Genomic DNA, 12,048 nt, shown 5'->3' on the forward strand with positions numbered 1-12,048 from the left:
ATATTTTTTTTCTCATAATGTTTACTTTGCCCCAGAGTATGCCATTAGGAAAGTCCAGGATAACAGAGAGGGTTTGGAATTGAACGGGTTACATCAGCTGCTTGTCTATGCGGATGATGTGAATATGTTAGGAGAAAATGCACAAACGATTAGGGAAAACATGGAAATTTTACTGGAAGCAAGTAAAGAGATAGGTTTGGAAGTAAATCCCGAAAAGACAAAGTATATGATTATGTCTCGTGACAAGATTATTGTACGAAATGGAAATATAAAAATTGCAAATTTATCTTTTGAAGAGGTGGAGAAGTTCAAATATCTTGGAGCAACAGTAACAAATATAAATGATACTCGGGAGGAAATTAAACACAGAATAAATATGGGAAATGCCTGTTATTATTCGGTTGAGAAGCTTTTATCATCCAGTCTGCTGTCAAAAAATCTGAAAGTTAGAATTTATAAAACAGTTATATTACCGGTTGTTCTTTATGGTTGTGAAACTTGGACTCTCACTTTGAGAGAGGAACATACGTTAAGGGTGTTTGAGAATAAGATGCTTAGGAAAATATTTGGGACTACGAGGGATGAAGTTATAAGAGAATGGAGAAAGTTATACAACACAGAACTGCATGCATTGTATTCTTCACCTGACATAATTAGGAACATTAAATCCAGAGGTTTGAGATGGGCATTGCATGTAGCACGTATGGGCGAATCCAGAAATGCATATGGAGTGTTAGTTGGGAGGCCGGAGGGAAAAAGACCTTTAGGGAGCCAAGACGTAGATGGGAAGATAATATTAAAATGGATTTGAGGGAGGTGGGATATGATGATAGAGAATGGATTAATCTTGCTCAGGATAGGGACCGATGGCGGGTTTATGTGAGGGCAGCAATGAACCTCCGGGTTCCTTAAAAGCCAGTAAGTAAGTAAGTAAGTAAGTAAGTAAGTAAGTAAGTAATGTTTTGCACTTCGGTTTAGACACTAATAATACTGTTATTTTTTTCCATAAGTTGTACAGCAATTGCACGGGCTTAAATCAAGTGCAGTTATATTTTATGATATGTATGCATTAATACAGGTTATTACTACTACTACTAATACTACTACCACTACCACAACCACCACTGTTGTTTCTACTACTATTAAATTAAAAAATTTTTTTTATTTAATTACACTCGGAACTGCCGAGGTTATATCAGTATTACCGGCGTGCCAGAATTTTGGCCAGCAGGAGTTCTTTTACATGCCAGTAAAGCCACGCTTAAATGCCATCAACCTGGGTCAGGATCGAACCTGCAACCTCGGGACAGAAGGCCAGAACCATACCGACTGCGCCACCCAGGCAGACACTACTGCTGTTACTGCTACTACTACTACTATTTTTCTCTCTCTTCTTTACGAAGCTGGGACTCGAAGGCTTGCGCCACAGCCTGAGGTTTATTATGCTTATTACTCCTGCTCTACAATTAATATTTGTCAGCAAATAGTCACGTTCTTGTACATATACAGTAAACTGCACTGTGAACTTAACCCAGGCCATGGTAATGACTAATGATGATAATGTTATATGAATAAATGATGGGGAAATGAGTCTGAGGTCCAGCATCGAAAGAAGTTACCCGGCCATTTTTTTCAATCGAAGGGGTGAGAATGAGATAGTCCAAAGACACAGTTTTAACAAAAATGTTTTTCGTGCGAGTTCATTTCTTACACATACAGTAAAACCCCGATAAGACGCTGTTCAAGGGACCGGGTGTAAAACTCATATTAACCGGGACCATGTATTAAGCGGGTATACTAATTTTGACTATATACAGTATCTATTAGCATTTTTCTTTATTGAAATACATGATTCATGAAAGGTAATACAGTATTACTCCATTATGTAATTACTGTACTGTACGTCAAAGACATTTACAATATGTATTGTACTTAATTCTTTCGAAAAAAAAAACATTTATAGTTGTTTGCCATGTGCGTGTTCTCCAAGTCCTCATGTTTACCACACTTCAGTTTCTGCGATTACATCCTCCCGACGTCGCAGCTGTAGTGATTGAGTCGCGATTTTTTATTATCGTCCTTAATGTCGATGATGGGATTCCTAATGCATCAGAGAGTTGTTTCTGAGTAAGAGTACTGTTCTAATCGTACTTTCGTAAGATTTCCAATTTTTCCCACACAGAAAGGGCTTTTCGTTTAACATTCATTGTAATCACATTCACAGACACTTCAATACACAAAAGGACAACAAACTGCCCAGCAAAAATTTCCAGAATTTTATTACGGCCGAGTGAGGAATGTTGTCTGAGAGAGAGGGTTAGCAAGAGGGTGAGGTATTGTAACTGTATGTAGGCTTTAACTACGCAGATAAGGAGTTGAATAAGAGAGCGTAACAAGAGGGTGGGGTATACTAAGGTATGAAGTATGAAGGTTTAAATGCGCAGGTAAAGTGTCGAATACCAACACTTTTCAGGTTAATAGCACCAGTGAGTTCAATGACCAAGGTGTTTCATTACTGTTACAGTACATTGCTGAAAATTACATCGAAAATATTCCACAAAAACAGCGTATTATGAGGGAGTTGAGCGCAACAAACGGGGAATTTTATAAAGGTGTTATGTATGAAATATGCAGGGACCAGACAAAAAAAGCGTATTACATGGGATAGCGTAATAAGCGGGCGCATCTTATCGAGGTTTTACTGTATAGGGAAGCTACTCTTACAAAAATTACTCAACAGATAGCGTACATATATGCTGCAGAAATTATGATACCGTATCTAATAGCATTGGACTCTAAATCTTTAACACGCTCTCCTGTAAAATTTTGTCTGTGTGGCTTAGGACTATATCATTCTCACCTCTTCAATTGAGTGAGGGAAATCCCCGGAAAAAATTCCAACTGGGTAACTTGTCTCAACCAGGATTTTAACCTGAACACACTTGTTTCATTGCTGCTACCGCCACCACTGCCACTGCCACTGCCACTGCCACTACCACTACCACTACCACTACCACTACTACTACTATTACTGTTCTGTATCATACTGTATATTATAAATGCGTGAAAACACCATGATTTTCTAAAGACAGGACTAGTTATAGTTTGAAATTTTACTGTATGTATGGATATTCTAAATTTACAACTTCTGACTTCTTGCAGCTTATGGGTTCTCGCAGAAGAGAACAACAACTTACCTTCTTATATGGTATTGGAGCATGTCTATCATTGGCCACCATAATATGTATTGCGGTTCCATGGAATCACTGGGAAGAGATTCTTGACACATGCCTCAGCAGCCGCTGTGGTTGCATTCTAAATGGCATACAGTTATTCCATAACTTCAGTGGTGGCGACATAACAATATGCTATTTCACGACTTTTGCTTCGATCCCAGCATTTATTGTTGCCATTGTAATGGCTATATACCACGGTTACAGAGTGTGCATGTTCGATGATGAAGAGGACAGAACTACTCGAAGAAGACCAAGAAGGTACTTGTTGAGTTGCAAAATTCTACATTAAACGTTCTTCGCATTTCTCAAGATCATATAATTAGAGAATGTGAAGTAATTTCGAACAATGACAGCTCAATTTCTCATATACACTCACCCACAAAAAAACTGGGCCTTCTATATTTTCTTTAAACTTTCGTCATTTGTAATTTTGTGAAAATAATTTTAGATGCACTGTAATTAATTTCTCATTCACTTATTTCGTAATATATTACAATATAAGAAGAATACATAATAGCCAATAGTGATATGAAAAAGAGGTTCTTTTTTCTTGCAACATTGCAGCTGAACTTCTTAGGCTCATTTTAAGCTAAACTGGAGAATTTTACAGACTGGTAAGCTCTATTGTGACAATATTTGAGTTACCGATACTTTATTGTGTAAAAATGTTGCCAAGTCCTACCGATTCAACCAGAGTTGTCGCATTAATGGAAGATGGAAAGTGTCAATGTTATGTGACTAGAGTTCTTGGGAGTCCTCAATCGACTGTACAAAGGATGTACCTACCAGTGCTTTTGAGAGACAGGAGGTTATTCCAGGAGACTCAGTTCAGAGAGAAACTGAGCAACTTCGGCTCGTGACCACGACTTTACTGTCCTGAATACATTGAGAGATCCACAGCTGTTGTGACCAGAAGAATCCTTTAGGAAATAAGTCAAGTTAATGTGAGTGAGAAGATATCTGGAGGAATCTGGACTGAAATCCAGAAGACAGCTAAAGGTCCAGAATTTCTTCAACAACATCATGTTGAATAGGCATATTATATGAGTGCCGATAAGCTGAGAATATAAATGTTTATTAGTGTTTGCAGTCTAAAAAGCTTATCAATTGCTAAGTGAAATGTATCCACTAAATTAGCATGATGTGTTTGACAATGTTACATAGATGAACGTTTTCGGTAAATGTTTTGCCATCTTCAGATTATTTTGGTATAAATGTAACAATATATGAACACATTACTGGATAAGAATACAATCAATGTCAAAAATTAAAATAGTTACATATAAATACTTAAAATAATTACTGCTACTTGATAAGTTGTTTAAAATATAACAATAAAATAATGAAGGAAATTAGCTTCCAATAATTTAATATATAACAAATGGTATTGTTTGTAGCTATTTGTTTATGTGGCACAATTGTTGGCTCTTATAACTGAAGTTAATAACATAGTTTTCCATAAGGAAGATTGTTGTAAGGTTGTGTAAATCAACCAGGCCATATGCAACTGCAAATATTCAAACGAAAAAGAATTACTATTATGCTTAGTTATTACTGATAATTAAGCCCCGGTTCACACGAGTGGAATGTCTGCGGAACGGCAGCCGCGCGGCAGCCGCTCCATTTTCTATGTCACACTAATTTAAACATAGCAGTTCACACAGGATGGAAAGTCTGCGGCAGCAGAACGTCTCCGCATGCCAGCTGCATCGCCCATAGCGGAACGGATGCCACAAGGTGACCTGAGTGACATTCGTCAATCTGATGCTGACAGGTTGGCCATCCTGCATCAGTTCCTTACTATTGCAAAGGATAGATGAGAGGAAAGTGGAGTGTGTTGGTGGAATGATAGAGGGAAACGGGAGTACCCCGAGAAAAACCCTCTGTAACTTCTGCTTGAGTCACAGTCGACATATCACACGTGTATTGCAGTAATGGCTGTTGCAATTTTTTTAAACTTGTAGTGGTGCATTGCACATTGTGATTGTATTCAATGAGTGATACAGATGTAGAGAAAATTGATGTTGAGGTGATCGAGAATGAGAAAAGGCTATATATATTTAGGACATTCAAAATGAAGAGTACAAGGACAGAAACAAAATATATTTAGCATGGTATGAAATTTGTTGTGTACTGTTTCTCACATTCTTGGAACATTCTGACACAGAAAGGAAACGTGTTAATAAGTAGTCCTTGTCAAATATTTCTCGCATAAGCCTATACAATAATACATAAATTATTTTAATTTATGACATTTACATTTTACTTCATTAATTTATGTACTTTTTAATAAACAGTGATAACACTGATAACATTTCAGTTTCTGAAAATAAAACAAACGGTAACCTTAACATATTTCATTCCAGTAAACTCTATTTATTATTGATAATTCCTTCTAATCCCCTTCTACTGAAGTACCGGTAATATACGTACAGTAATATATTTTCTCCAAAGTGAATACGAAATTAAATATACTTATTACTTATTCATTTCAACAGTTAAATGCATACAACTATTGGCATTAATTTGCCATAAATGTTATAGAAAGCATTCTATTGGAGGTATAACCAGTATTATGTTAATATTCTTTCTGAAGGCATTTTTCAAAGTATGATACAATAAAATTCATCGAAGCTGGGAAATGTCATTTTGAAGTTAATTAAAATAAATTGATTCCTCCTTGCACAACTAGTTAAAAAGCACATGAAAAGTTCCTTGTAATAAAGGACTGTTGACTATTGGATGTACTCAATGTCTTCATCTTTATTTTTCTTATCATTCTTAGCATTTCGAAGTACACTAGTACTGCACGATGATTAGCATCTATGACGACTGTCCACCTCAAATCCTTCCGTCCGTCTTTTATCCGCTCGTGTTGCCTCAGAATGGTGCGACTGCCACGCGACTGCCGTTCCGCAGACATTCTGCTCGTGTGAACCGGGCCTAAGAGTTTGCAAAACTTTTATATACATGCAGAACTTACATAGTGTTGAAAGCTACGAGGTTATATCGTTGAATGATGCGGCCAGACTGATGGACACAAGCAGGCTTACAAAGTGTGTGTGAAGGTATTACGTCATATAGGGAAGGTTGAGTGAAATAATCGGTGGGTGGGGGTTGGAAGGAACTGATTATGGAGGTTTGTAAACGTTGGTAAATTTAAATAAATTCAACAAAGGATTGTGTACATTTGAAATTTGTTCGTTAAGAACACATGTTCCTCAACTAAATTCTTTTGCAATATAGTATTCTTCGGTGGTTTCTATTTTGGAACAATTCTCGGGTGTTCGTGTAAAGGGGGTTAAGTGTGAATTGGCTAAAGTAGGATAAGTAAAGATTTGAACCCTCCACGATTATTTCTCTCTTGTGTTAAAGGAGTCAAATCATGCTTCCATCCATGTGCTCTGTATTTTGTGACAAAGGTGTTTTGTTCAGTACCAAAGGAGAAAAGTTTACATACCTTACAATTTGACTTAACCCCCTTTACACCAGCACCAGCAAATTATTTAAGATTTGTATTATAATTAGAGAGTCATTAATATTTGTGAATTCATGTCCTGTTTCAGTGAGATGAAGTGCAAATTTGGATTTACTACGATTATACTTAAAATCGATTTATGTTCATTATATCGAGTGCGAAAATTTCTTCGAGTTTGTCCTATATATTTCATAGGGTAATTTTTGCAGTTTAATTTGTATATTCTACTTTTGGAAAATTTATCAGAGTTATTAAGTGAATTTGTAATCAAGTTATTTAGCTTATTATTTGTTTTTGGTGCTATTTTAATATTCTGGCTTTTGAAGAAGTTATTAATTTTATTTTAGTGAATACATTTCACTTAGCAATTGATAAGCTTTTTAGATGGAAAACACTCAATAAACTATTATCATGTTCAATGTTTACATTTTGTTTGCAATCATGCTAATTGGCATATAGTTACTGTTAATGCATGACAGTGCTCATCCTCATGCTACAATGATCGTGGATGAGTTCCTTCATGACATTGGATTGAATAGGATTGCATGGCCAGCACGAAGTCCCGACATGAACCTTATAGAACATGTGTGGGACATGATAGGATAGTGAATTTGAAGTTGTCTACCTCCTCAAAGCAACTTACATCACCTGTGAAATGCTCTAAGTGAAGAATGGTACAGCATCGACCAGACTGTCATCCAGAATCTGATTAAAGGGTTGAATCGGTGAATAGTAGTAGTCATACAGTCACGGGGAGACAATACCTGCTATTAGCAATACCTGGATGGTCACAAAACCAATGAAACATTTAGAAGAAAATTGGTATACCTTTTTCAGATTTTTTACATGTTTTAATGATACCACTGTTTGGTGTTGAAAATAGGAACAAAAACAATAATAAAAAGAGTATATTTGCTTAGAAGCATTGCTTTCGTCATTTCATAGTGAGTTTCCTGGTTGTTACATTATAAAACAAAAAAACCTGAGAAAGTATCGGTCACCCGGTTTTTTTGCCAGTGAGTGTATATTTACAGGAAGGAGCTTTAAGTGCTCATTTATAAATAGAAATTTCACTTAAACTAGTAAAATAAAATACCTATACTTATGGTACAGTTCAAGCTATTTAATCCTGGAAGGAATAGTAAAAAGATAGAGCTCTTAAATGTTGATTTATAAATAGAAATTTTGGCTAAACTGTGCCTATAGTAGTGAAAACAAACTAATATTCTATTCCTAAACATCTTGATGTGACCTGATACATACGAACTCTTGTGTGAACTAAACCTACAGTCACTTTTTTTTAAAGTGAGGAATGAGGTGTACCTGCACATTCTGAAAAATTTCACTTTACTTTCAAAGAAAGCCATGCTAAGAACTTTTGTGACAAACTGGGTCTGTGAAACCTGTATCTAACAACAAGAACTGTAACCCTTTGACCAACGAAAACAATGATAAACTATTAATAACAAAATAACATACATTAAAATAGTTGAGCATTCTGTTATAAATTTATTTTTACTAAATATTTATTTCTCTTTGGCAGCTAATATTTTTGCTTATTTTCTATTTAAATGTTGTCATAAATTTTAAATGTAAATTGAAGTATCCGGTTGTAACAATCGTGTCAAATAGATATTGCATTCATCACTTGAAGATTCAGTAATCAAAATATGACTTTTCAGACATGTACAACAAAATTGTGTTGAAGGTTTTCTAATGTTCAATGCCCCTTTTTACAAAGACATTCATTATTATTTACAAAGTCCTTAACATTAACAAATGTGATTTTCAGACAAGGCGAAGTTGCTGTAATAACACCAAGTTCAAAGAAAGCTGCTGCTGGAAATCCAGGTTGGATATGCTGGACAGTTTTGGCAATCTTAGTATGTTGCATTGGAATTCTAATTTTAACCTGTGCAATATTTTTAACTGATGGCTACTACTCAACCTGCTCACAATATAGAAAAGGTCTCTCAAAGAACAGTCAAACAAGTGGTCAAATGGCAGCTGCAATTAGTATTCGTCTTTCCTGTGGTGCAATATTTGATTTCATGGATTATTTAGAACCTGTTACAAGACCATACCAGAGAAAAGATTATGTGAATTACAATTATCCACATGAAGAAAAGGATTATCAACGAGGTCCATTTATTAATACTGGAGCCTCTCTTCAGATAGCTTTAACTTCTGCTTGGATAAACTGTGCTGTGTGGCTTGCTATACTTGTGTTCAATAGTTTACTTGCATATTCGGAGGGATGGTGTTGTAAGACGAGATAGAATAGTGATTAAAGCAATCTATACTTGCTACAAGAATGAGCTTCTGCCACTGGATTGGCTCAGTTGGTAACAAGTTGGACTTGAACTGAGGCAGCATTTGGGCATAGTTTCAAATCCAGCTTGGACCTGATTGCCTGGTTGGTTTTTTTTTTCCCAGGGTTTTTCTCAAATGTAAGGCCAGTGGCATAGCCAGTAGGTGGGCCCAGGCCCACCCAAAAAATATGCGAATTTTTGCGTTTTTTATGGAAAATACTCAACATTAAAACTAAACCATGGATCCAGAGCAATAGTTCCAGTCGATAGCATTAAAGTAAGAAGTCAAATAATGCGTTCATTTCTTCAGGAACCAATTTAACTGTGTTGGATTGGGCCTAAAAAATTGTCTGGCAGCAATAAAAAAAGGAAGCTGTGGAGGCTACTGAATTGTTACATCAATTAGAAAAATTTGACACCTTATTTTATTTGGTATTTTTAGACGACATTCTTGCTCTTGCAAATTCATTATCGGAAGCACCTCAGTCTCCAAGAATGGATATTAGTAAATGTTCGTCCTTCATTAAGTCAATGATATAAAACTTTTCAAAGCTCTGAAACGAAGAAAAATTCGACAATCATGTAAAGCACAAAGCTTTGTAATCTAGCAATTCTATCCATTGAGAGGGAGAAAAGTTGGGATTTGTTGAAGCACCCATCATCAGCTATCGACAGATTCGTTGCTAGGAAATCTCGACAGCTCCAGTTCAGCTTATGAAATGTTTGTATAGATATGCCTTGCTTGATTGTTTATCATAATTTTGCATGTTATTAAATAAGACTTCCAAGAATGAGTTTCAAGAGAGTTGATGGCAGCGGCATTGTTAAGAGATGGGTCAGGTACTTTCTAAACCCTGGCCCACCCAAAATAATTAGTCTGGCTATGCCACTGTGTAAGGCGAATGTCAGGTAGTTCCACTGTTAATCCTCAGACTCATCCCGCCATCACAAATTCCACTGCTGATAGACAACTTTGTAGTTGATACAAATTAGGTAAATAGTCGATAAAAAAAATTAGCTTCCATGTCTTGATTAATATTTTGTCAAGGTGGATTTTACATCATATCCTACCACTATATAATGTTACATTTTATATGGGCTTCATTAAACGACATGTACCTTTTTTGTAGGATCAGTAAGAAGTAACAACCTATTGGAAATTGCTTATACATATTGTATATAGTAATGTATTTGCATGAAACAAAATTAAGTTTGATCCTTACAGTGATAGAATTTAATCCATAATGGTGTAATGCCTGACATTACATGAGCAAGCTCAGCTTGCCTCCCATTGCGAAGTGTGGCATTCTGTGGTACAGGTGCAGAAGTGGTAGCAAAATGTGTACAGGCCACGTGCTGCAGTGAGTACCAGGACCATCATAAATTTCCATTCAAAGCTGATAAACATGAGTTCTGTAGTAGACAGTGGTAGAATTGATCGTCTCTCGTCATCCAGGATAGAGGAAAATGTGCATTTGGTTCAGGATATATTCACTCGAATTCCCAAAAGCCAACACACAGTCTGTTTATGAAAGTGACCAAACCCACCATGCAATCCGAAATGTTCTAAAAAAATTAAATTTCGTCCTTGGAAGCTGCATTACTGCCCTCATCACATGTATAACAGATTGGCCATCCCATGTTAAAATCGGCAACACATTGAAAATTTGGAAATATGCTGGAAGACGCTGGCATACTAGTACCACTGTTGGGTTCTTGGCAATTTAAATGCGAGGTATACTAATACTATCACAGGGTTCAAAGTGTAAATAAGAAGAGATACTTCACCATAATTCTAGCACAGTATCTTATGAAAGAAGTGGCACATCACACTACCACTAATCATAAATTCAATGCTCATGTAGGCTATACACTACCTATTATATTACAGTTCAACCTCCAGTTTTTTTATAAATTATTTCAAAACTCCTGACAGAACTATCATAAAAACAATGTAACTGATTCCATTTTTAAGGAACCCCACTTTAAGGAATATATTTTAATGAATTTGCAAATACACAATCTCTTTTAGCAAAATTCTGAGCCTATCCAAAATGTTTTTGATGAATTCGTGTACAAGGTGTGTGCAAGTGTATGTTCAATAGTATCCAATATCTCAATTGAAATTAAGCTTGCGAAAATATTGTGTATTTGCATATAAAAGTTGTAAATTTTAAAAATATTATATTATTGTGATTTTGTTCAAATATCTAGATGTTTGTTTCCGAAACTTTATTGTTAATTAATGTATGTTTCTTAATAGTAAATTTAATGGGTATAATGTAATTAAATAAGATAAAAGTGTTTTTTTTTCTACTCTCCACCCTTCTTTCCTTATATATAAACTGAAAATCTCATTAGGAAAAACCTGCAATTAAGGCAAAAGTAATTAGTCCCCTAGAAATTCGTTATAAAGGAGTTTCATTTTAATATATTACTACACGCATTAAACATGGCGTAATTCTTCTCAAATTAATAATACCATATACACAAGTTTTACAAACAGAAACAGAATGTGTTAGCAGGAAGTAAAGGGATGTTTTATTGTGCATGCAGAATCTTCTCTCGCTCTTTTCCTTACTCTATTCTCTCCCATACAATAACAGTGTTTGAATGCACTTATCTAATCTGAATAGAAGGGGTAAAAACTTACTAAATTCGCAACAAAAAGTAGTAATAATTATGTATATAATTCTTTATTTTTTAGAAAAATGTTTTTCCATCAGTACAGATTACATTTTTTTACTTGATCTGAAGTGCTTTGCGATTATGTGTTTATTTTTAATAAAGACCCATTTTTACTAAAATGATTACTCCTTGTGCATAATTCCTTAATAAAACCAATATGTACAAGATCTCACTGTACATGCCCTACACCACTTTTTCGGCAAAAGGGATGCTGAAAATGTGTACTTCCGCGAAAATTGACTTATTGTAGCATCACAATACATTGTCTTTATACTTCATATACTGTAATAAGTAAAACAGCTATACAAATGGTAGCCAAAAAATGAAATAAAAT

The sequence above is a fragment of the Periplaneta americana genome, chromosome 12 (assembly GCF_040183065.1).
Source record: "Periplaneta americana isolate PAMFEO1 chromosome 12, P.americana_PAMFEO1_priV1, whole genome shotgun sequence".
Taxonomy (NCBI): Eukaryota; Metazoa; Arthropoda; class Insecta; order Blattodea; family Blattidae; genus Periplaneta; species Periplaneta americana.